This window comes from Delphinapterus leucas, chromosome 1, assembly GCF_059928025.1.
Source record: "Delphinapterus leucas isolate spDelLeu-1000000601 "Yukka" chromosome 1, BTC_Dleu_Yukka2, whole genome shotgun sequence".
Taxonomy (NCBI): Eukaryota; Metazoa; Chordata; class Mammalia; order Artiodactyla; family Monodontidae; genus Delphinapterus; species Delphinapterus leucas.
This window is the reverse complement of record NC_143129.1, coordinates 12,204,005-12,228,379: the sequence shown is the minus strand read 5'-3', so window position 1 is coordinate 12,228,379 and position 24,375 is coordinate 12,204,005. Positions and strand designations below refer to the sequence as shown.

The 24,375-nt window shown below is 37.0% G+C and overlaps 1 pseudogene; it reads left to right on the top strand.

Annotated features, from left to right (window-relative positions):
- The first annotated feature begins 425 nt into the window (after positions 1–425).
- On the top strand, positions 426–15,791 carry LOC111177385 (rRNA-processing protein FCF1 homolog pseudogene; annotated as a pseudogene).
- The last annotated feature ends 8,584 nt before the right edge of the window (positions 15,792–24,375 follow it).

Genomic DNA, 24,375 nt, shown 5'->3' with positions numbered 1-24,375 from the left:
AAAGTAATTTAAATGGAGAGGCTTATTGAGTATGGCCCATTAGGAAGCTGAATGGACTCGAAATTATTGTTCAGGTTTTGATTAAAAGGCAACATTATTTGAATTATAATTTTAAAAGATCACCCTGGAAGAGATAGTAGGGAAGTAAATGCAAAAGCAGGGAAACCATTAGGAAACTATTATATGGAGACACAGTGGACACTTGCTATACAGTGTAGAGATGCTGAATGGTGGTTAGGATGGAAATATTTTTTTGTAAATAGAACTGACAGTATTTGCCTAGAAATTGCATGTGGTGCTGCAAAGGGAAAAAGAAAGAGGAAGTTGAAGAAAATTCTGATGTTTTTGGCATGAGCAACTGGAGAAGATATTGTTTGCATATACCACACTGGAAAAAAAAAGAGGAAAATGCAAGTTTAGCAGAGATGGGGTCTCAGGAGTTCGGTTCTGGACAGGTAAGTTCAGGAAGCTTCTCATCTAAGTGGAGATGTGCTGGAGGCTGCTGGACCGTTCACTTCGGGAAGATGTCTGAGCAGGAGATATATATACGACAGTCATTACAATAGACGGGTTTTAAGTCTGAAGACAACATGGATGGGAGTGAGGATAGAAAAGAATTGTGAATGTTTAAAGAGTCTAGAGGAGGGAGAAGAGTGTTTTCTAGAACGCAAGTATAGGCAGCATTTCAATGAACAGGGGTGAATGAATGAATCAATGGTGGCAATTGTAGCAGATGGGACAAATAAAATCAGGACTGGGAAACGACCGTCAGATTGAACAACTTGGGAGTTGCTTATGACTGTGTTGTTTTGTTTGTTTTTGTTTTTTTCTTGGCATGGTGGAGCCAAAGATCTATTTAAAAAGAATTTAAGAGAGAATGGAGACAAGAAATGAGGAAAAATTAGAGACTGAAGGCAGAAGGTATAGGCGCAAAGCAGTGGGGCAGTACCTGGGTGATTGATGCTGGGGAAACACAGTAGGGTTTATAAGATGGGAGAAATTATGTCATGTTTCTTGCTGTTGTGCACGATCCTTATGGATCATTCTTACTAGAGAGAAAAACTTAATGATACAGAACAGAGACAGAAAGCTGCCAGAGCCACGTTTATGAGAGAGTGTGAGAGCTGGCATCTGGAGCACAAGTGAAAAGTTTTGCCTTTGATCAAAATGTAAGCAGTTCTTACACAGTAACAGGAAGAGGAGAAGCAGGTAGGGGCCCAGGTCATAGTGTGACGGAGATGTTGGAAAGAGCTTGGAGAAATTCTTTTTGGATTGCCTACACTTTCTGCTGAGAATGGGGCTAGATGAGCAACTGTCAGATTCAAAGGAAGCAGAAATGACAAAATAATAATCCAGGAGATTGGGAGAGTAAATTGGGAAACGTGGCAGGATTTCCCAGTCATATTAAGATGATGTTTGAGGCTATTGGTCGGGGGTTTGATCCAATTTAATGTGGCTTTCCTCCAGGAGAGGTAGATTCAATGAGGCTTGGGGCTTTTAAGTGAGAGAGGAGTCGGAGGGCCGGGGTAAATGTTAAGTGAGTGATTATAACAACAAACCGTGGCTTCTTAACTGGTTAAGCAAAAAGTGAGGGCATAAGTGAGTCGTGATAAGACCAGCGGATTGTCCGTTTGGTTACTTTAATTATGAGTTGGATTCATTGGGCTAAGAACTAGAAGAATACAGCTGGAAATTCAGGACTTTGTGGTCAGAAACTGGGTAGCTTCACAATGATATGATTGAGGGTTTTGCAGTTGCTGGTGACAGGGGGACAGGCCTGACACAGAAGTGAGTCACTGATAGTTTCACAAACCAAGAGAACAGGAGGCAGGGGGACGCAAACCTCGCTGGTATTTCAAACTTTAGGTAGTTTAATACAGAGAAATAGAGACGTCCATCCTTACAGGTGGAGTTGGGGAAGCAAGCATGGGGAAATCAAAAAGTCAGGAATCACAGACAATTCTCACCAGTATTCTCAGTCATCTGGAGGACGAAGCTGAGTGATTTTCAGGGAAATAGCTGTGAGCTGCTGGCAAAACCTTCCATCTTCCGAAGGCCAACCATCTGTCTGCTGCAGCCACAGAAGCTCTGATTGCTTCTGCTTCTCTTTCACCTTCAAATTCTCACATGATTCCCTTAGTTTGGCAGAATGCTGTTCTTAAGCTTCCAGCTCCTGTGACAGATGAGAAAGTATAAAGAATAAAACGTGTTAAATTACCACCAGAAAGTAGGTACAGTTTACCCCTTTGGCTATGCTGATATCATATTGCTTGCTTTTAATTTAATTTTTATTTTATATTGGAGTGTGGTTGATTTACAATGCTGTGTTAGTTTCAGGTGTCCAGCAAAGTGAATCAGTAATCCATATACATATATCCATCCTTTTTCAGATTCTTTTCCCATACAGGTCATTACAGAGTATTGAGTAGAGTTTCCTGTGCTATACAGTAGGTCCTTGTAGTTATCTGTCTTATATATAGTAGTATGTAGCTGTTAATCCCAAACTCCTAATTTATCCCTCCCCCCCTTTCCCCTTTGTTAACCATAAGTTTGTTTTCTATGTCTGTGAATCTGTTTCTGTTTTGTAAGTAAGTTCATTTGTATCATATTTTTAGATTCCACATATAAGTGATATCATATGATATTTGTCTTTCTCTGTCTGACTTACTTCACTTAGTAAGTGAAGACTGATCTCTTACTCTTGAACCCATATTTACACTTAAATAACCCCAGCAACATCAGCCTGTGTACTAGCCATGGAGTAGAGATGGCCTACTTGCATCTCCTCCACTTTAAGGCAAAACTTGGTTGCCCCAGACGCTGGGAGTCCTATCAGGGGTTGTCTCAGCTGCACAGAGTTGCCTCCCAGAGTATTCTGTCCATCCAAGGGCAGGGCACCCCCACTGGCTTATCACGGAGGTAGAAAGTCCAGATAATTAGGAGCCAACCTGTGACACGTCTGATAAGCCATGCACATCCATAGCTCACACTGGGAGCTGACCTCTGACCATAGCAACTCAACTTTTCCCGCTAACCCATCTTAGTTCTTTCTCTTCCACAGGTATTATCCAAAGAGCATTTTCTAATAAATATTACACTCTGTAATGCTAAACTAAACCCAAACTGCGGCATCATGCTTCCACAAAATGTGATGCAACTAGATTTGCCAGCCCTCCTGTGGCTTGCTAATCCTCCTGTGAAACGATGCATATCTGGTCCTTATTACTGGTCTCAGGGGTGGTAAGTTAAGCACTCAGCAGTGTTGGGAAGCACATAAGCATATTCGGAAGTCAGTGGAGGGATGGAATCCACATTTTTTTTACCTTGGGCATAACTTCCTTTCCTACCTGTGTGGTGAATATATTCACAAGTCCAATGGTCAAACCTAGGGTGATTAATCTCCACGAAAGATTTTTTTCCACTCAATTTTTGCTGTGGGTGTTTTTAATGAGAACTCACAGGGAACACAAATAGCCTTACCCTCTTTCCATATTCTAAAATGTCCATCCCACACTGCTTGCGTTATTTTTACCAATCCATCAGACTTTCCCTTCCAAATCCTGGACAATCTTGCAAAATCATTAGATATGATGTTGTTATATCACTACCCATTAATCCTTCTAGGAAACTTGGAAAACTAGAAGAAATTCTTGGACTTCACGCCTGTTGGAGTTATTTACGCTTCCTGATTGCTTGGACTGCAACAGTAGTACCCTTGTTGCTGCTCTACTCTTAAACCAGGTCCAATTTCTGTCTTCTTCAGTCGACTGCTCTTAAGGCATTCCCCATGAGGACACGACACTGATGTGAACTGAGGAAGAGGTAGCAATGAACCTGAAGCAGATACAATGTGATTCAGATCCAGGGAACATATTTTCTTGTGTTTTTAGGACAAGGTTGAGACTGATTTCTTCAAAAACATGTCTACCTACTGATAGGATACTGCCGAAAGTGCCCACATTTATGGCTTGGTAGATCAGATAATGCTGACTTCATAATAAATAACCATCAGCTCAGGTCATATGGTTTCTTGGGATTCCACCAACAGGCTTTCAATATCTACCAGGGCCCAAAATAAAATCTGGATATGTTTTCCAAAATATGAATAGTTAGTTACAGGAAAAAGCATATGTTTGATAAATGTATATATATAATCATTTTTGATAGTGTATATTTATCAATAAATAAATATAAATGTGTTATATAACATATTTTATAAATACATATTTTATATATTGCATATGTGTATATATAAACATATATTGCATGATGTGTGTGCCCACATATGATGAGTCTGTTTTGTGATTCTTCTGAGACCTATTAGAGGCTCCATGGGACACAGATACAAAAAGAACAAACCAGGCATTCTCCGGGTCACAGTTCTCTGCAGAGCTAGTTCTGGTTCTGGTTCTTGAAACTGGATGCTTTACAGTCTACACAGTAAATTTGTTATCTTAGCTGTGTTGGTTTCCTTTTGCTGTTCTAGTAAATTATCATGAATTTAGTGGGTTAGAACAACACAAATGAATTTTCTTTTTAGCTCTTGAGTTCAGAAGTCTAAATCGAGGTGCTAGCAAAGCTGTGCTCCTTCTGGAGGCTTTCAGTTGCCTGGCCTTTTCCAGCTTCAAGGGCTGCCTGCATTCCCTGACTTAGCCCCTTCCCCTCAGCTTACAGCCCTTCCTCCATTTTTAAAGCACATCCCTCAACCTCTACTAATGACCCTAGGATTACATTCGTCCCTCCTTCTCCAGAGCCTTAACTTAACTACATCTGCAAAGTCCCTTTTGTCATGTAAGGTAACATAGTCACAGGTTCTCAGGCTTAGAATGTGGACATCTTTATGGCAAGGACATTATTCTATCCACCACGGTAGTTCACTCTAACTTGACGTATGTTTTTTCCTAAATCCAAAGAGATTTAACTATCATTGCACCTCCTTTTCCTTTGTGAAAAACAAAAATATATAAACTTGCTTTTTATTTTGAAAGAGTATCTTACTATGTCACCAACATCAGAACTCCTAAAGTGTTTACCAATGATAAGGTCCTTCAATTTTCACGGTCAGGTACATTTCTTTCAAAAGCAGCTTTCAAAATTGCATTTCTTGCTCAACAGTCCCAATCAGCATGATTCAATCAATGGAGTAGTTCGATAAAGCAGATCAGCATAATGTACCACAGGGTGGTGATACAATCAAAGTTCCTTGGACTAGATTATAACAAAGGACTCAGGTTGTCAAAGCACTGAGATAAGACACTGCTGTGTATCACTGCAAGTGCTGGTGAAAGAGAACTGCTTCAGTACAACTGGCTAATTAGTGGAAGGAGAAAAAAAGCTAACTCAATGAGTAAAAGGTACAGGAATTCATTGCAATCCACTAACGCATTCTCGTTCCTATTACCAAAGTCCCAATATTTACCAATAAGCACCCTAACTTTCATACAAAAGCCATGAAGATATTATGAATTCAATGTGTATGATAATTTTATATTCTGAAAATCAAACTATAGATCTGGATTACATCAACCCTTTGACTAAAAAAGGTAGCAAAATGTCTCATAGCAATTATGGAATTCCTCTAGTTTTCTAACCATGTCTTGACCTAAGAACTGAAAAGCATGAGCTTGCTGTTGTCTTTGTGTAAATGAGAAGTGTTAGCCCACCCCCAAGTTCCTGTAGTCATTTCCACAATAATATTATATGGCAGGAGCTACTGCTTTCCCGAATCCTTGCCTTTAATAGACACTTTATTCCAGGCAATCATTTAATGAATTATTTTTCCATAACATGTCACAGATTATTCATATACATTCCTGAACTGGTGATGAGATCATTCTTACTTTCAAATATAAAGAGGTCAGATATCCTTCTCAGATTACATTGTAAAATCTTTTTGCAAGGACCACTTCAAGTACAAATAACAGTCAAGAGTCTAGCCAAAAAAAAAAATCAGTCACTCTCGCTATTTCAGGCTGGAAGGGATTTAACACAGAGAATTGGGGGCATACAAAACTATTGGAAGAGCTACATCCTTCAAGATGATCTTATTTGCAAAGCAGAAATAGAGACACAGACATAGAGAACAAATGTATGGATAGCAAGGGGGAAAGGGGGGTGAGAGGAATTGGGAGATTGGGATTGACACATATACACTATTGATACTATGTATAAAACAGATAACTAATGAGAACACACTGTATAGCACAGGGAACTCTACTTAATGCACTGTGGTGACCTGAATGGGAAGGAAGGCCAAAAGGGAGGGGATACATGTATATGTATGGCTGATTCATTTTGCTGTACAGTAGAAACTAGCACAACACTGTAAAGCAGTTATACTCCAATAAAAATTAATTTTAAAAAAAAAGAAAAAAAGAAGAAGAAGCCTGAAAGTGCTCGAATCACAGGGAAATTTCATCAACAATCTCCGCTGCTGCGGGCATGAAGCCAGTGACTCACAGGAGGACTCACAGAAGCAAATTTCTTTCTTCCGTTTTCTAAAAGCCAAGGATCTAGTCATTGTTGCCAATAGAGCAGTGACGGTTCCTGCTTCTTTCCCCTTCCAATCTTGCATTTTCCTTGGCAGGTATGCAATTATTGGACTTACCAAAATAAAAGACTGGGAGGACATTAATTCCTGACAGATAAGCACAGATGTTGAAACCCTCCCAGTTATGTGAGGAATAATGCTGGAAAGAGGTAACAGTGAGTAAGAGAGAGACCTTGAAGGAGTAAAGGAGAGAGAGCTTTAATCGAGTAAACTGGATTTAGCTTTTAGTTTTTAAAAATTACTTCTTAAAGCTTATGCCACCATCTCACTCCACGTGAAATGTTATTTGTTATTTTTCTTTTATTACGCTCTATCACTGACACATTTGCTGACTTTCTGAAAATCAGTGAGAAGTTCTCACTCGTCTTATTTGTTCTGATAGAGCTTCAATTACATTTGAATTAATTATACCTTGAATGTTCAAACCCCAAACATTTTAAAGAGACTTCCGCTAAAATTATACCTACTTAGAGAATTTTTAAACATAAAACTGACAGCCCTTTTATTTTATTTTCTAGTCTTGTTATTCTGTTTTTCTACCTTTTGTAAACAATTAGGCATTTCCTAATTTTTAAGAAAAATTATAAATTCTTGTAATTTGTCTAATGAATTAGTAATGTGATTTTTAGTACATTTCTATATTTGTTGACACGGATGTTACATGATATACCCTAATTTTTGGAGAGCCATATTGTACAGTTATTATTACTGTGGGCTTTGGGGTGAAAATACCTAGAAATGAATGCCAGCTCTCTCGCACTTCTCATGTGCTCTTGGTTTAACGGTTGTGTGTTCTCAGTTTTCTCACATATCAACTGAGAATACTATCAGTACTTATAGAATTTACTGCGATGATAAAATAGTTCATAGTACCAAGTACATAGTAAGATCAAAGTTGTCAGTTGTTGTAATAACTGTTCATAGCAGCAAACTAGGTTGTCTTTGCTCTTACCTGTAGAGACAGGGTTTTAAGATTTGCCTTTAATCCTTTATGAAAAGAAAATAGTTGTTTTTACCTCTTCTTTTTTTCTGTACCTCAAGGGTTCATAGCTTTTTCTTTTTGTTTGTTTGTTTGTTTGCTTGTTTCCTTTCAGGACTACTCCTTGAGTTGACTGACTTATGAGACAAGGAAATCACATACTTTACCCTACTGTCACCCATGTCCAGTCATGGCCTTTGGCCTCCAGAAGAGAATAAGTGAATCACCAAGCATATAATGCTGGCAAGACCAGGAATCTCCTAGGAGGCTAATCAGTGATCTTGAGACTATATAGCTCTTAAAAATCCTTTTCAGAAAACTATAGAAGATGGGGGAACAAAACACAAAAGTGGCTGGGTTTGGCCTTAAGCGTGTATACACTACATCTTGGCCTTCCATCTATGAACTATAAAATAGATGTGAACATACTAATATTTATATTTGCCTATACCTATGTCCTCTTCTTTACCAATTTTTAGTAACGTTACATCCACAACTGTTAGGACTTTACTTGTATTCTAATATTAATCAGTGTGAGCATATTTCCTTCCATGCATTCAGTAACTCATAAAGTAATTAAACTAATTCAGAAAAGGTACCAGTTGAAGGGTGCTCATTTTACTCATTTGGGGGCATATAAAAAGTTATTCTATGGGTATATGAAGTTATTCTAGCTTAAGGAAGTAGAAAAAAAGTCAATTACTCTCTACCCTTCTAACTGCTACCATACTGGGCAATTTGAAATGTGATGAGCCTGGAAGAAACTCAGGAGTATGGCATGAACATGGGGAAGCAAAAGATAGCAAAGAAATACAAGATGATGAAGCAAAATGCTTAGTCTCAGCAGTCAGAGGCTTAAAGGAAAGATAGAGTAAAACCTAAAAGGAGGAAAATAAGAGAAAGATCTCAGTGAAAGAGAAGTCCCCCACCAATCTCCCTGCTTATCTCACAATGCACTCTTCCAATGCATCACTCTTCCAATGGGCCCATGCTTTCCTTTCCTGGTTGATATCAACTTTATCAACTTTTCTGTTAAAATCTAACTGGATGAGTACTGTCAATAATGGACTGTCTGCTTGCTAAGTGTACCACCTGTGTACCTGTTTCATGCCTGAAATTGAGGAAATGGGGCACACGTCCTGAATGCCTCTAAGGGTTGTCACAGATTCAAGATTTAAATGATTACCATGCACACACAAAGGAACTTGTGCAGCTGACTGCTTAGTTACAGTGGGTAAATCAGCACAAGTGTTCTATCGCAGCCACAGGACTAGGACCTTAAGTGAAGAATCTGTACTATCCCGGGAATCCCTACCAGGTGCCTGTCTAAAGGTAGGTACAACATCAAGCAAATGCCAGATGATTATGAAGCCCCTCAGATCTAATTCTCACAAGTTCTCTGGCTTCCTTTGCCTAGCTTTCTCTTTTAGTAGTTCATTAAACAGGCTTCAGCATGAATTATCTTTCCAGTCACTCATTTGTTCTGTTATGAACTAATCAAGTATGGTTAAGTACACTCACTTCTTGATGCTGTTTTGAAAAAGATAGTTTGTCTTGTTTAAAAACGTATTGCATCATTTCATAAATTAGATACCCGCATGATTGCTCTCATAATTTGATGTTCTTTATTTATATTAATTTGCTCAACAAATATGTATTCAATCCATACTACATATTTAATAAGATATGGTCCTGCCCTTAAGACACTTACATTACGTGGAGGAGAGAAATATGTCATTGAGTAAATATGGTTCTCAGGGGAAGGGTGTAGACACATAAAGGAGGAAAGAATTGTTTAGTCTAACTTGCTTGGGATGGAGAGAGAGGAAAGGCTAAAGGCGGTGATGTTTATGTTCATCTTTAAAAATGAATACATGCTTGCCTAGCAAATGAGGCATAAAAGATGAGGCATAAGAAGCAGTGTGAACAAAGGCATGGAGACAGGAATATTTCATGAAATAAATGTATTTGCTCTGTTTGGATAAGCATCAGAAGGTTTTTGTAATTCAAGTAAAGAAATAACTGGGGAAGGAGTCTGTACCCATATCTGAGACTCCAGAGGAAGGAGACAAGAGGGTTGCTAAAGGGTCTGGACTTGATCCTGAGGTCCATATGCAGTTATTAAAATAGTAAGCAGAGTGGATCACATGATCAGATTAGATTTTTTAAAATGTGTAGTGTAAGAATATATATATATATTCTTATATATTTGAAACAGAATAGAAAGTCCATAAACAAATGTATGTGTTTATGAGAGTTTGGTATATTACAAAGATGGTACTTTAAATCTGTGGGAAAAGAAAATTGTATTAGAAAGGTGAATAGGGTCATTCTGCCAGGGTTAGAATCCTGGTTCTACCAATTAACATGTGTATGAATTGGACAAAACCAATAACCATTTGGTGCCTTACTTGTCCCTTCTTTAAAATGTTTTGTTTAATCCTCAAACCAACCCCCAAAAAGTAGGGTTAAATTGAAAAGTACCTGGCACAATTAAAGGTTGTTCCATCGATATTAGTGATTATTATATTACTAAATGGCAACTTAGCTATCCATGTAAAAATATTTAGATTCATAGTTCACGCTATTCATGAGAATATATTTCAAGTGGATCAAAAACCTAAACATTTTTTTAAATTATGGAAGTAACAGAAAAAAACATAGAAATGGGTTTTTTAACTTTTGGATAGAGAAAGCCTCTTAAATAAGTATGCAAAAACTCTCAAATAAAAAAGTGTAAGTTTGAAAATACTCCAGATATGGGTTTCTGTGCAAGACATCCCCTGCTCAAAATGAAGACAAATGACTGACTAGTAGATTTTCCATTACCCATAACAAGTGGCCTCAAGGGTGTGGGGAGATAGGTATTCATGTTGAGCTCACAAGAGTGCAAATAGGTGTAATCATTTTAGACAGCAGTATGGCAGGATTTGTTAAAATAAAAATGACAGATGGGTTCTGCGAACCCATTTCTATTTCTTGGATATTTATAGGCATCATACACGTAACTTACTTTAAAATACCTCAACATAAACAGCGTGATATACATGTGTAAAGAAGCACTCACAGCTATGCTCAAGGAAGCACATAGAAGGATGTTTACTGTGCTTCTGTTTGTAATAGAAAAAAATTTAAAACTACCTAAATGTCCATTAAAGGGGTTTTAACTATACTATGTCTAAATTATGGAATATCATGAACATTTTAATAGAATGAGATAGAGCTAGATTATTTGCATGAGAATAACTCTATGACATATTGTTAAGAGAAATAAAAATTGTAAAACAGGTACTGTGTGAGAGCTGCTTTAAGCCACAAAAGTATAACCTCGTTTACATAGGAATCTGTACATATAAATGGATAGAAGAAGGTTTGAAAATGGTGCCTTCCCTTTCCTCCCTTTTCTGGCTTTTTTGGCTTTAATTGTACAGCCAAGCCTAACCCTTACTAATATAGGATATTTGTCTTCATAACCAACAAGGAGGAGAAGTGGAAAAAGAGAAATCTAAGTTGTTTTAAAGAGTGAAATTTGTCAAAATACATTAAATAACATCACCAGAGATCTTGGAGATCTGTATATTTCACCATATGTTCACTCAGCATAAATTAAAATAAACAGAAATGCAGAAAGGGGGATAGAAGAAATAACGGTACATAAAAAACATAAAATAAGATGGTAAGAATACATTTAAATTCTTGATGAATATGACTAAGTTAAATTTTGTTATTAAAACACAAATGCTCGTAGTTGATATTTTAAAAATCATGTGGTTCTATGGCATTTACAAGACACACTTATAACAGAATGACATAGAACAGTTGGGAATAAAGAGAAGGGAAAACTACACTTACCATAAGACCCAACAATTCCATTCAAGAGAAATGAAAACATATGTGCACAAAAAAGACAACACAAACACGAAAGTGTTTATTAACTTTATTCATAATAGACAAAAACTGGAAACAAGCCATTAAGCCGACCAAAAAAGCCAGAAACAAAAGAATACATACTGTATGATTCCACTTGTATGAAACTCCAGAAGAGACAAATTTAATCAATGTGATAGAAAGTAGGTCAATGATCACCTGGGCAGGAATGAGGTGGGTGTGGTTACAGCCACAAGGCAATTTGAGTGAGTGATGAAAATGTTCTCTATGTTGATTAGTTACTTAAACATTGATTTTTCAACACTCATTGAGGGATACACAAAATGAATGTATCTGATTGTATGTAAATTTAAATTTTGTACATAAAGAGATGGAAAAGGGAAAAAATATATAGGAGTACAGAAAAGAAGTAGCTAATTTAGTTTTGGAGGTTCAGAGAAGGCTCTTCTCTGAGGAAATCAGAGCATTTTTATTTTGTATTTATTTATTTTTTTTGAGTGAGATCTGAAGGAACAGCAAGGTTGAACCAGTCAAAGAGGAGGAAGAAAGAAGAGTGTTCCAGACAGAGGCAGCTGTAAGCTCAGATTCATGGGATAGATGGGGAAGATTGAGGCTCATTTGAGGAAGTGGGAGGAGGTCAGCACGACCGGAGAGAACAGGTGTGACAGAAGAAGAATCAAGGGAGGGTCCCTGTCCTATGCTTTGCATAGGTGACACTGTCTTTATTTTGCCCTTGAACATGAATGACATTTCGTTCAGGTATAGAATTCTTGACTTACATTCTTTTTTCCCCTTAATATTCTGCAGGTTTGGTTATTACCATTTCATACTACACGTTACTGAGATGTCTAAGGTTGCCTGGTGTTTGTTCCACTGCAGGTAAACAAGCTTTTCTCTTTTATTGAATATAATGCATGTTTTGATCTTGTTTCATTAATATTAGTTGTCCCTGATAGTCAATGAGTCTGAAAAACCCATGATTCATGTTATCACTGATGATCCCTTTACTGCAAATGGTCTCCTTTTGGAAATCTTACCATCCATACATTGGAACTCCTACGTTCTCCATGTTTCATCTTTTCTAATAATTTTATAGCCTGCATTTCCATTTCTAATGAGTTTTGAGGGAAGGTTTTTTATGCTTGCTCTTCTCCCTTAAGTTGATTTTTGGTCCTATTAATAACTCAGCGTTTTTATTCCTTTATTATTGTCTTAAATTCAGCGATTGTTTGCCAGTATGTGGTCTTTCCCTTTTCATTGATACCAGAGCTTATTCCGTAAGCACAATGTCCTCTGAAATGTTATAATGGAATTAATGTAAATTTCTATTTATATTATATATCACTCAGGGTTCTTCAGAGGAACAGAAACAGTAGGAAAAGCTAATTAAAGAAATAAAGAAAAAGGGAGAGAGAGAGAGAGAGGAATATTAAGAAATTGGCTCACGCAACTGTGGGAGCAAGCAAATATGAAATCTATGTGACAGGATGGTACCTGGATACTCAGATAGGATTTCTATGTCACAGTCTCATCCCTGTTTTTTCCCCATGTCTATTTTTGAGGGACATCTTTTTACTTAAAATCAGCTGATTGTAAATGTTAATCACATCTACAAAGTACCTTCATAGCAGCATCTAGACAAGTGTTTGACCAAATAACTGGGACCATAGCCTAGCCAACATGACACACAAAGTACACTAGCTACTGTTACATTCATATAAAATATCACAGTTGCCTATGATAGTAATACTCCTCTGGTTTCTTGTACTATTCTACTTTTTATTAAACCATTTGTTCCGATTCCTCCACGCAGTTCCCTTTAGATGAAATGTACCATCCTTTCACTTACCCACATTTTTGCTTGTGTTTTGTTTTGTGTTTTAATCAATATAGAATTTGTGTGAATGCTTGTCCAGATTTGGAAGTTGAAATGAATTCTGTCAAATCGGACCACATTGGGTAATCTATCTCAGATTTCTATTTTACAGTCTCTTATAAGTAGTAAAAATAATAATCTTTTTAGTAAAAAAAATATGTTTGTAATACCTCTTCTTAGTCTCTGTCAGGTTGAAAACTCATTTCCAGCTAAAAGTGATAACTTTGAGTAAAAAAAATGTTTGGATCTTCATTTAAAACTGTCCTATGAAATTGAAGCCAAAAAGTCACCATCATAAACAATCAGAATTATTGATTTAGTAAGCTAGACAAAAAGCAATTTTGGAATTTTGTTAAAATAGTTAAAAATAAACTATCATTGATACCTTTCATAAAAGTAAAGGGAGTGGTCAGTGGTTATTAATAAAACAAAGAGTGCCATCTACTGACTACACAATATTCTATTATGAAAGTTGCCTTAAGCATCAATGTGATACCACACAATTTTCCAGTGTGATAGTGCTATTCTGAATTTTCCAAGAATTTTTGTTCGTTTAAAATGATCACATTTAAATCTCTAGTTCCGCTAACTGAAGTGGAATTTACATGTGCTTAAATCAAATGACTGCCACTTTACAAAATCACTGTCATCAAGAAGCAATTTTTTTAAAGTGCCCCTTTGTGCTAGGAACTACGTGATGTAAAAGAAATACGTCTACATTCTCCTCACACAAGACTCGGCAACAATTGTCGAGGCTGCAGAAATGTAAGAACAATTAGACCCCATCCCCCCAAAAAAACTGTGCTGAAATGATTAAAGAAACGCAAGCACTGATGTAACTTCCTGATAAAGGAGACACTGAAATATATTTCATAATAGGTATAGTAAGGAGGATTTAGCACCCATCACCTTTTAATTCAGATATGATTTTATAGAGGAAGTAACGTTTAGAGTTTTGTGGACAACCAAAATAACACAGTAATTGGAGAAGAGTATGATGTACTGCATTTAAATAGGATTCAGTATTTTTAAAGTGCAGAGACAAAGCTTCCTCATGTGTCCCACTAGTGACATTGTGAAGTTTCTAGGAAGTAGAGCGGGGAAGGGAGAGCTGTGCTCCCAGAGCAGGGTTGTAGTGTGTAAAGGAATAAATGGCTCCAGAGCCAGGGACTTGGGGCCAAGGAGGTGCATATGCAGGAGACACCATTCAGGCCCACTGCTGGCTTCAGGGTCCCAGGCAGAACTGGATGAATACATTACCCTGCCCCTTACACCCCTTAAATATTAATAGATCAGATGCCACATCAAGAAACAAGACTGATGCTCCTATCAAAGTACAAAACATTAATGTCTTCTGGTGATAACTCTTACATCCTGGATTCCCCTCCTTGATTAAGGCTCTCTTGACAAGAGAGGAATCATGAAAGTCTATTATAAAAATAGAATTAGCAGTACATTCCAACTTCATTCCTTTGTTCACTCATTTCATAGGGTACTTCAAAGCAGAATGGATTCACATAACCCATTCTTCTATATAATACTGTGCTTTGTTTGAGTTAGAATATTTTTTGTTAAAAATCAATAAACGGAACAACAGCACATGCATCCAGTCCTAGGGCCCATCAGGAAGGATGTATAGTGCATAGGGTGTAAACTCTAGGATGTAAGCCTTAAACTCAAGGCCAGCAAAATCTAGTAAAATCTTACATCCTTCAGAGGGTATGCTTGGATGAAGAAGATAAAATTGTAGGAGTTTACAAGAACAAAATAGATTAAATTCATAGCTACAGGCTGTCTCTGTTGAAAAGGCTCCCAAGATAAACTTGCACTTCATATGCATTTTGTGATGGGAAGGAGAGAACTGGTGAGAAACTGATTAGAAATAACGGGAATTTGGGATCTTAGAAAGCAAAAGCTCCTCTCTCCATGAATTGGGCTCTAAAGCACTGCTAACCTGCCCTAGGAGGCAGCAATGCCACGTGCGCAATCAAACATAAGATTCCTAGAAAAATTGTAGGCTGAAGTATCTATCTTAATGCAGGTAAGGGTTCAGGTTAGTTGCAACAGTGTGGTCCCAATCAATTGTATAGGTAAAATTTAGAACTAATTTTATTCCTTTAAAAATTGCAATGATACTCTAATTCCCTAACTCTTTGTGGTCAGCTAAATAATGGCCCCTAAACATATTAGGTCCTAACCTCTGAGACCTGTAAATGTTACCTCGTGTGGAAAAAGTGGTTTCAAGATGTGATTAATTTAATGAGCTTGAAAGGGGGAGATTATCCTGAATTATCTGGGTAGGTCCTAAAGGCAATCACAAGTGTCCTTATAAGAGGGAGGCAGTTGACATACACAAAGGAGAAGGCCATGTGAAGACAGAGAAGAGAGAGGTATGAAGATGCTGGCCTGAAAGATCTGAAGATGCTGACCTTGAAGGTTTGAAGGTGCTGACCTTGAACACTGGAGTTATTTGGGCAAAAGCCAAGAAATGGCAGAGCCACCAGTAGCTGGGAGAGGCCAACACCTTGATTTGAGCCCAACTATATATATATATATATATATATATATATATATATATATATATATATATTTATTTATTTATTTATTTATTTATTTTTTGCGTACGCGGGCCTCTCACTGTTGTGGCCTCTCCCGTTGCGGAGCACAGGCTCCGGACGCGCAGGCCCAGGGGCCATGGCTCACGGGCCCAGCCGTTCCGCGGCATGTGGGATCTTCGCGGACCGGGGCACGAACCCGTGTCCCCTGCATCGGCAGGCGGACTCTCAACCACTGCGCCACCAGGGAAACCCTGAGCCCAACAATATTGATTCAGACACGTGGCCTGGAGGACAGTGAGAGTATATATTTCTGTTGCTTTAAGCCGCCAATTTTTGTTGTAATTTGTTATAATGACAAGTTATGTAATTTGTTATAGCAGCCATGGGAAACCAATATACTCCAGGTCGCTTTCTCTTTCTATAATCCAGGGTTCTCTTTCATAATATGGGATATCATTTAAATACCTTTGGCATTATTAGTACCATGCTAAATCTTTTACACAGTGTCTCCAATCCTTATATCTCTTTTCTCCTGAAATCATACTACTCTTCCCTGATCACTCTGCTGCATCCATACTGGATGCCTTAACATGCAAGAGTATTTCAGGTTTGTGCAATGGTTGTTTCCTCTGACTGGAATGCTTTTACTCAGACATGATAATGATGAACTCTCTCACTTTCCTCAAATCTCAGCTCAAATATGCCTTCTCACTGGATCTACTTTCGAACTACTCTGTTCAACATTGCAGCCTCCTTCCCTACCCAGTAATTGTATCCATTTTATTTTAATGTAATTTCAATCTCTGAAGTGTTAAGCGATTTACTTAATTGCTATGTTTATTTTATATCTTCTTTCTGTTTCCTCTAGAATGTAAGCTTCATACGGTATAAGATTTTTCTCTCTTTGGTTCACTAACGTATTCCCAATGCATGGAAAACTATAGCGTACATAACAGGCACCCAGTAATATTTGTCTTGAATGAATAATTGAGGAAAAACATTTAAAAGAATATCACAATAAGTTGAGATCCTAAATCATATGAAAATGAATTGTAACTTTCAGTTTAAGGTGACAGGTCAAAACTCCTTGTGCTTTTATTATTTTAATATCTGTTCTATGCTAGCTAAAGGCTCAAACTTCATTTATAGGACCACAGAATTGGCAATAATTTATAGATATGCTGCTATATTCTTCTGTTTATCAGGGAGGGTAATAGATTTCTATTTACATAAGTTCTCAATGAGTCTCCACAAAAATCTATCCCCTTGGGTAGGGGCAGAATTGCCAGGGACTGAGTTTCTGCATCAAAGTTGATCTTAAAACTACTGCAGAGCCTGTCAGGTAATTCCCTAAAGAGGCAGAAACTCACATTGAATGGATGTAAAGAAATTTTTAAAATGTTTGAACATTTTCCAAATAAACTGGATAACACATGGAGAGAGGCAAATTTCTTTTGCAGACTACTTATTTAAGATCTTCCCTTATCTATTTTTTTTAACATCTTTATTGGAGTATAATTACTTTACAATGGTGTGTTAGTTTCTGCTTTATAACAAAGTGAATCAGCTATACATACAGAAAGGAATTTTCTATTTCTTTAGGCAAAGAGGCTGAAATAGTGAAAGAGTAAACCACTTTACATTTTTTAAAATTTATTTTTTGAAGTATAGTTGGTTTACAATGTTGTGTTAATTTCTGCTGTATAGCAAAGTGATTCAGTTATACATACATATGCATTTTTTTCATATTCTTTTCCATTATGGTTTATCACAGGATACTGAATATAGTTCCCTGTGCTATACAGTAGGACCTTGTTGTTTATCCATTCTATATATACCAGTTTGCGTCTGATAACCCCAAACTCCCAATCCATCCCTCCCCCAACCCTTTCCCCCTTGTCAATCACAAGTCTGTTTTCTATGTCTGTGAGTCTGCTTTTATTTTGTAAATAAGTTGATTTGTGTTATTTTTTAGATTCCACATATAAGTGATATCATATGATATTTGTCTGAAAGAATAAATCACTTTAGATAAAACACAATTTGCACTATGTTACAAAATGTGAAGCTTTACAAAAGAAGTTCAGAGTGAGCCTGGAAAGGCCCATGCTCTAAAGTGAACTAGAGTGGAATAAGCAATAGCAATCTTCAGAAAAGCAAGAATCAGTGCAGGATGCTGAGGCTACAGAATTTCAGTGATTGTCAAGTGCTAGACAAGCAACCCAGGGAACATGCTAGTGAAAGAGAATGTCCCAACCATTTGAATACTGAGGTCAGACAACAGGCAACTTTCAATACCATTAGCTAATATCCATACTTCCTTGATTGCCTTTGCCAGTGTTATTGAAAACTTAATCTTTACATCTGATTCCAAAGTGCTTTGGTTTTGTAATCTGTGACACATTTTCCCCTTGTGTGCTTTAGATATGCATTTCAACAATAAGTAGGAATAAAGGGAATTTGTGTTCTACTTTTTTTTAAAAGGAGATGTATTTATTCAAATTAGAATTAACATTGTTAACAGGTTTTGAATATTCTTTTAAGAAGACGTGAGAAATTTATCACGCGATTCTATTTCCGAAAGGTGTGTTTTAACTTACATATGTAGAATTTAATGATTAAAAAAGGTACTCTCAGGGAATGTTATGGATCACAGAACCCCAGAAGTAATAAACCACAGAACACTGGTAGTAAAAGAGGGGGGAAAAAGACTTACAATGTGAAAAGACTTTAGTTCCAACTAATTTAAGAAATTTAAATAAACAACCAGAAATAAAAGAAACTTGGAGACAAGTCCACAATAGATAATACGATATCTAACTAATTATATAACCCTAAAGATTAAAGAAATGGCAAGGTGGCATGTGGCATGATCATGGGAGAAATGTCTATTTGAAGCAAATTATTTTAAGTATAATTGTACAGAATATTAATTCTACAAAGCATAATTACCAGATCATTGGTACAATCTAGAATTTGGGTAGGAAAGAAAAATAATAATTCAGACAAAATGTTAATAAATCTGATGGATTTTATGCATTTGTTTTTAAAACTAAAGTATGGTAAGAGTTTTATTTAGTATCATATGCTAAACTGCATTCATTCAGGGGTGCAGTCATTAAGTGAGGCTCCATAAATATAAACATGAGTGAAAACAATCCCTGTCCTAAGCTGCTCAGGGTTTTGTAGAAAAAAGGTGCGTGGATTGACTAACATCAGAATAAAATTCAAATTAAGAAAATCATGTTGACACATTGTTTTGGTCTTAGCTGTTTTATATAGTAGTGATTGATTTTGCTAATTCTCAAAAGTTTTTTGAAACTTCCTTTATGTTAAAAAATAATCCTGTCCCACAAGGATGAGTGTTCTGCAAAAAGGCATCATTCCAGGCATAGGAATCAACCTATGGAAAGGAAAGCACAGGTGGAAATAGGGTGCAGAAGAAATTATTGCAGTAATCCAGGAAGGCTGTGAAGAGAACACAAAGTTGTATGTAGAAGCAATGAATCCAATAGAAGTATTAAAGGAAGGATCACCAACCCTATCATATAATGAAGTATGTCTGAGCAGGGTCCATTTTGGTTCCAAGTACTGCGTGTGATACAGGATTAGTATGTTTGGAATGCAGGGTGGTAGGTGAATCTTAAACAAAATCCATATCTCTCAGGGTAAAATATGGACACAGAAGAGGGAAGACCCAGCTGCAGTCCAGAGAAGACCAGTTTTGAGATGTGGGGCATAGTACCCTCAGAATACAGGAGCAGGTAATAGGTTGCACACCAGGTAATGTGTGGTAGTGAAATTCACTAAGGAATTATAGTGGCATATCCTATCAGACCTGTGAAATACAGTGATGAAGGGTCTTGAAATAATGAATACATAAGGGTTTAAATTCAGCTAATAAAGAATATTAGAATAGATCACTAGTTAGAAAAAATAATGAGTTATATTGAACTACAGTCATAAGATTAGGGATTGCCACTACTCCCAAGAAAGAATAAAAACAATAAGCCAGGGACTTGGTTACTGGGGGGTAAATCAAGGACCTACTTGAAAGAATTTGGATATAAGATATAGGCCCAGTCAGAGGAATAATGTTGACTTTTCAACCTTGGTCAAAGAGTGTCCAAGAATTTTTCTAATGATATATAAAAATAGTCATTAGCCATGGACTTCTTACATTTCCACAACTTAGGTCTATCACTAGTCTCTATATTTTGATAGGCAGGCGATATCTGGACCAAATTATTAGACCAGCTGTTTTTTAAATTTTTATTATGCATAAGTACCACCAGAGTGTTTATTTAAAATTCAGATTCCTGGCTCCGTTTTCCAGAGGTCTAATTCACTACATTTGGAGTAGGCTCCAGGAAATATCATTTTGGACAAAAATTACAGGCGACTCTGATAAATGTTATCAAGGTGGACACGCCTTGAGAAACAATTAGATTAAAGAAGAGTCAAGGAATAAAGCTAATATTAGATTGTATTGGTTTCCAGGACTGGAAAATTTCCAGGAGTGCACTACTTGGGAATATACAATATATTGGTGGCCAGCATCTGCTGATGGGCTTTCTTCTCCCAGTGACCAGGTGGGGCGGCTTTCAAAGTTCATCCATGTAACCTAACCCACCATCTGCCCTCCTGGACCCACCTCTCTCTTTCCCCACTGAGCCCAGATATTGTCTCAGACGTGATCTATGTAGTCCCTACATGTCAGTCTCAGCAGCTTAAATGATTGTTGTTCTAATACTAGATGATAAAATGGATCTCTACTCTGTTGGTAAGGGAAACAATGAATCAAATTGAATCACCACTTTACTTTTGCATAATTCTTTTTAATCACAGACTCAGGTGTCCAGTAAATTCTCTAGTCTAAATATCATTGTTAAAATGCTTTGAAACCACTTGATAACCAGACAGATGAGTGACGAGACCAATAACCACACCGTGTCATTTGCCGATCTACCAAGTAATGCAGGCCAGAGTTGCCATGGAATTTCATGCTTATAAGTGATATGAAATAATACTATGTTCTTAGTAAGTAATTTGGTGGTAAAAAATTGCATTTCTAATATTTCAGAGTTCTGAAGACATCTTCAAGTGACCCTAAGAAATAGAAATAATAATTATGATACTCTACTACAGTCACAGTTAATAAATAATACACAACTTCCAAATTCTATACACAGTGGGAATCTAGGTAGACACATGAGATGCAAGGAAAATTTTATACTTGAAAAGGTAATTTTAAACATAGCAATTTGCTTTCAAGAGGTACACCTTTAATATCATCGATATTTTTTTTAACACAAATCATATGCAAGTATTTTAAAGCTCATTTTTCTTAAATCAGCATCTACCAAAAAAGCATGTGAAGTAAATGACAAGGAAAGGAATATGAAGTCAATGTATAATTTGTATCCAAGACAATGAAGAAAGTAAAATCGAGTAATGATTCATACTTCGGAATAACTATTCCTTTCAGTACAATTAACCTTGAGCTGTTTTAGAGAATTAAATAAGAGATTTACATTCGATGTTCTTTAGGGTCGCATACAAATGGGTTTCATCAGTGAGAATTAGTGCAGTACAGACAGGCATACCTCAGAGATATTGCAGATTTGGTTCCAGATCACCACAATTCAGCAAATATCAAAATAAAGTGAGTCACATATTTTTTTTGTTTTCACAGTGCATATAAAAGTTATGTTTACCCCATACTGTAGTCTATTAAGTGTGCAACAGCATTATGTCTAAAGAAATAAAATGTGCATGCCTTAATTTTAACATACTCTATTGCTAAAAACACTAACTATCACTGTAGTCTTCAGTGAGTAGTAATCTTTTTGCTGGTGGAGGGTTTGCTTCCTTGTTGATGGCTGCTGACTGGTCAGGGAGGTGACTGCTGAAGACTGGGTTGGCCGCGGCAGTTTCTTAAAATAAGACTACAATGAGGTTTCCCATATCGATTAACTCTTTGTTTTGCGAACAATTTCTCTGTAGTCGGCTGTGCTGTTTGATAGCATTTTATCCACAGTAGTACTTCTTTCAAAATTGGAATCACTCCTCTCAAACCCTGCTGCTGCTTTATCAACGAAGTATATGTAATATTCTAAATCCTTTGTTGTTATTTCAACAATCTTTATAGCATTTTCACTTTCATTCTCACAGTAGATTCCATCTCAAGAAACCACTTTCTTTGCTCGTTATAAGAAGCAACTCCTCATCCTTCAAGTTTTATCATGAGACGGCAGCAATTCAGTCACGTCTTCAGGCTCCACTTCCAAGTCTAGGTCTCTTGCTATTTCTACCACACCTGCAGTTCCTTCCTTCACTGAAGTCTTGAACCCTTCAAAGACATCCATGAGGGCTGGAATCAACTTCTTCCAAACCTCCATTAATATTTTGACCACTTCCTATGAATAACAGATATTCTTATTGTTCTTAATGGCATACAGAATAGTGAATCCTTTTCAGAAGGTTTCCAATTGACTTTGCCCAGATCCATCAGAGGAATCACTATCTATGACAGCTATGGCCTTATGAAATGTAGTTCTTAAATGATAAGACCTGAAAGTCAAAATTAAAATTAATCCTTGACCCATGGACTGCAGAATAGATGTAGTGTTTGCAGAAATGAAAATAACATGAATCCCACTGTCCGTCTCCATGGACAGGATGTGACCAGGTACATTGTCCATGAGCAGTAATATTTTGAAAGGAATCTTTTTTCTGAGCAGTAAGTCTCAGCAATGGACTTAGAATAGTCAACGACGTTATAAACAGATGTGCTGTCATCCAGGCTTTTGCTCTTCCATTTATAGAGCACAGGCAGAGTAGACTTAGCATAATTCTTAAGGGCCCTAGGATTTCCAGAATGATAAATGAGAACCGGCTTCAACTTAAAGTCACCAACTGCATTAGCCCCTAAGGAGAGAGTTGGCCTGTCCTTGAAAGCTTTGAAGCCAGGCATTGACTTCTCCATTTTAGCTATGAAAGCTATGGCATCTTCTTTCAATACAAGGCTGTTTTGACTACAATGAAAAATGTTGTTTAGTGCAGCCACCTTCATTAATTATCTTAGCTAGATCCTCTGGATAAAACTTTGCAGCTTCTACATCAGCCCTTGCTGTTTCACCTTGCACTTTTATGTTGTGGAGAGAGCTTCTTTCCTTAAACCTCATGACCAACCTCTGCTGGCTTCAAACTCTTCTTCTGCGCTTTCCTCACCTCTATCAGCCTTCATAGAATTAAAGAGAGGTAGGGCCTTACTCTGGATGAAATTTCGACTTAAGGGAATGTTGTAGCTGCTTTGAGGTTCTATACAGACTTCTAAGACCTTCTCCATATCAGTAATAAAGCTGTTTCACTTTGTTATCATCCCTTTCCTTCAAGAATTTTTCTTTTGTAATCACAACCTAGCTAACTGTTCGGTGCAAGAGCCCTACGTTTTGGCCTATTTCAGCTTCCGACATGCCTTCCTCACTAAGCTTAATTACTTCTAGTTTTTGATTTAAAGTGAGAGACATGTGAATCTTCTTTTTACTTGAACACTTATAGGTCATTGTAGGGTTATTAATTGGCCTAATTTCAATATTCTTGTGTCTCAGGGAATAGGAAGGCCCAAAGAGAGGGAGAGAGACAGGGGAATGAGTGGTCAGCGGAGCAATCAAAACACACAGAACACCTTTAGATTGCGTTCACCATCTGATATGCCTGTGGTACTTTGTGGCACCCCACAACAATTACAGCAGTAACTTCAAAGGTCACTGATCACAGATCACCATAACAAATATAATAATAATGAAAAATCTGAAATATTACAAGAATTACCAAAATATGACACAGAGACATGAAATGAGCAGATGCTGTTGGAAAAGTGGGGCCAGTAGACTTTCCTGATGCAGGGTTGCCATGAAATTTCAATTTGTAAAAAAATGCAGTATCTGCAAAGCACAGTAAATCAAGCACAATAAAACGAGCTAGGCTACAGATGAATGTTTCTGTCAACTCAAAATTTCACTGCCCTCGTATCTTAATATGCAGCCACAATCTAATTCCAGATGGGCCAAAGTATGCAATTTTTTTGAAGAGCTTGTGGGAGGTTTATAAAAGGCCTTGAATCTATCTAGAACATATTTACTCACATACCTGTTTCTGGCATAGGATTTTTTTCACATAACCGTGCTTACTGTAAAATGGGTGCCTAATTTATATTTGGATGTTGCTTTCTTTGCCAAAAGAAGACAGATTCCCATCATTTTAGTTAGTTTTATTTCTATATCTCAGGCAAATGAAAAAATAATAATGTTGAAGTCTACAAGAAGTCAGATGCAGTCTGAAGAGTCAGAGGCTGCACTTCATCTGATAGACAGTAAATGCTTCCAGAACAAATGATATCCTCTAATGACATTGGAGTTAATTTTTTAAACATGAATTTTTAAAATACTATTTAGGAGATGTCTTATTTAAATAATATTTATGCCTCATTAAAAATTGGTATTAAGTTGAGACATTATCA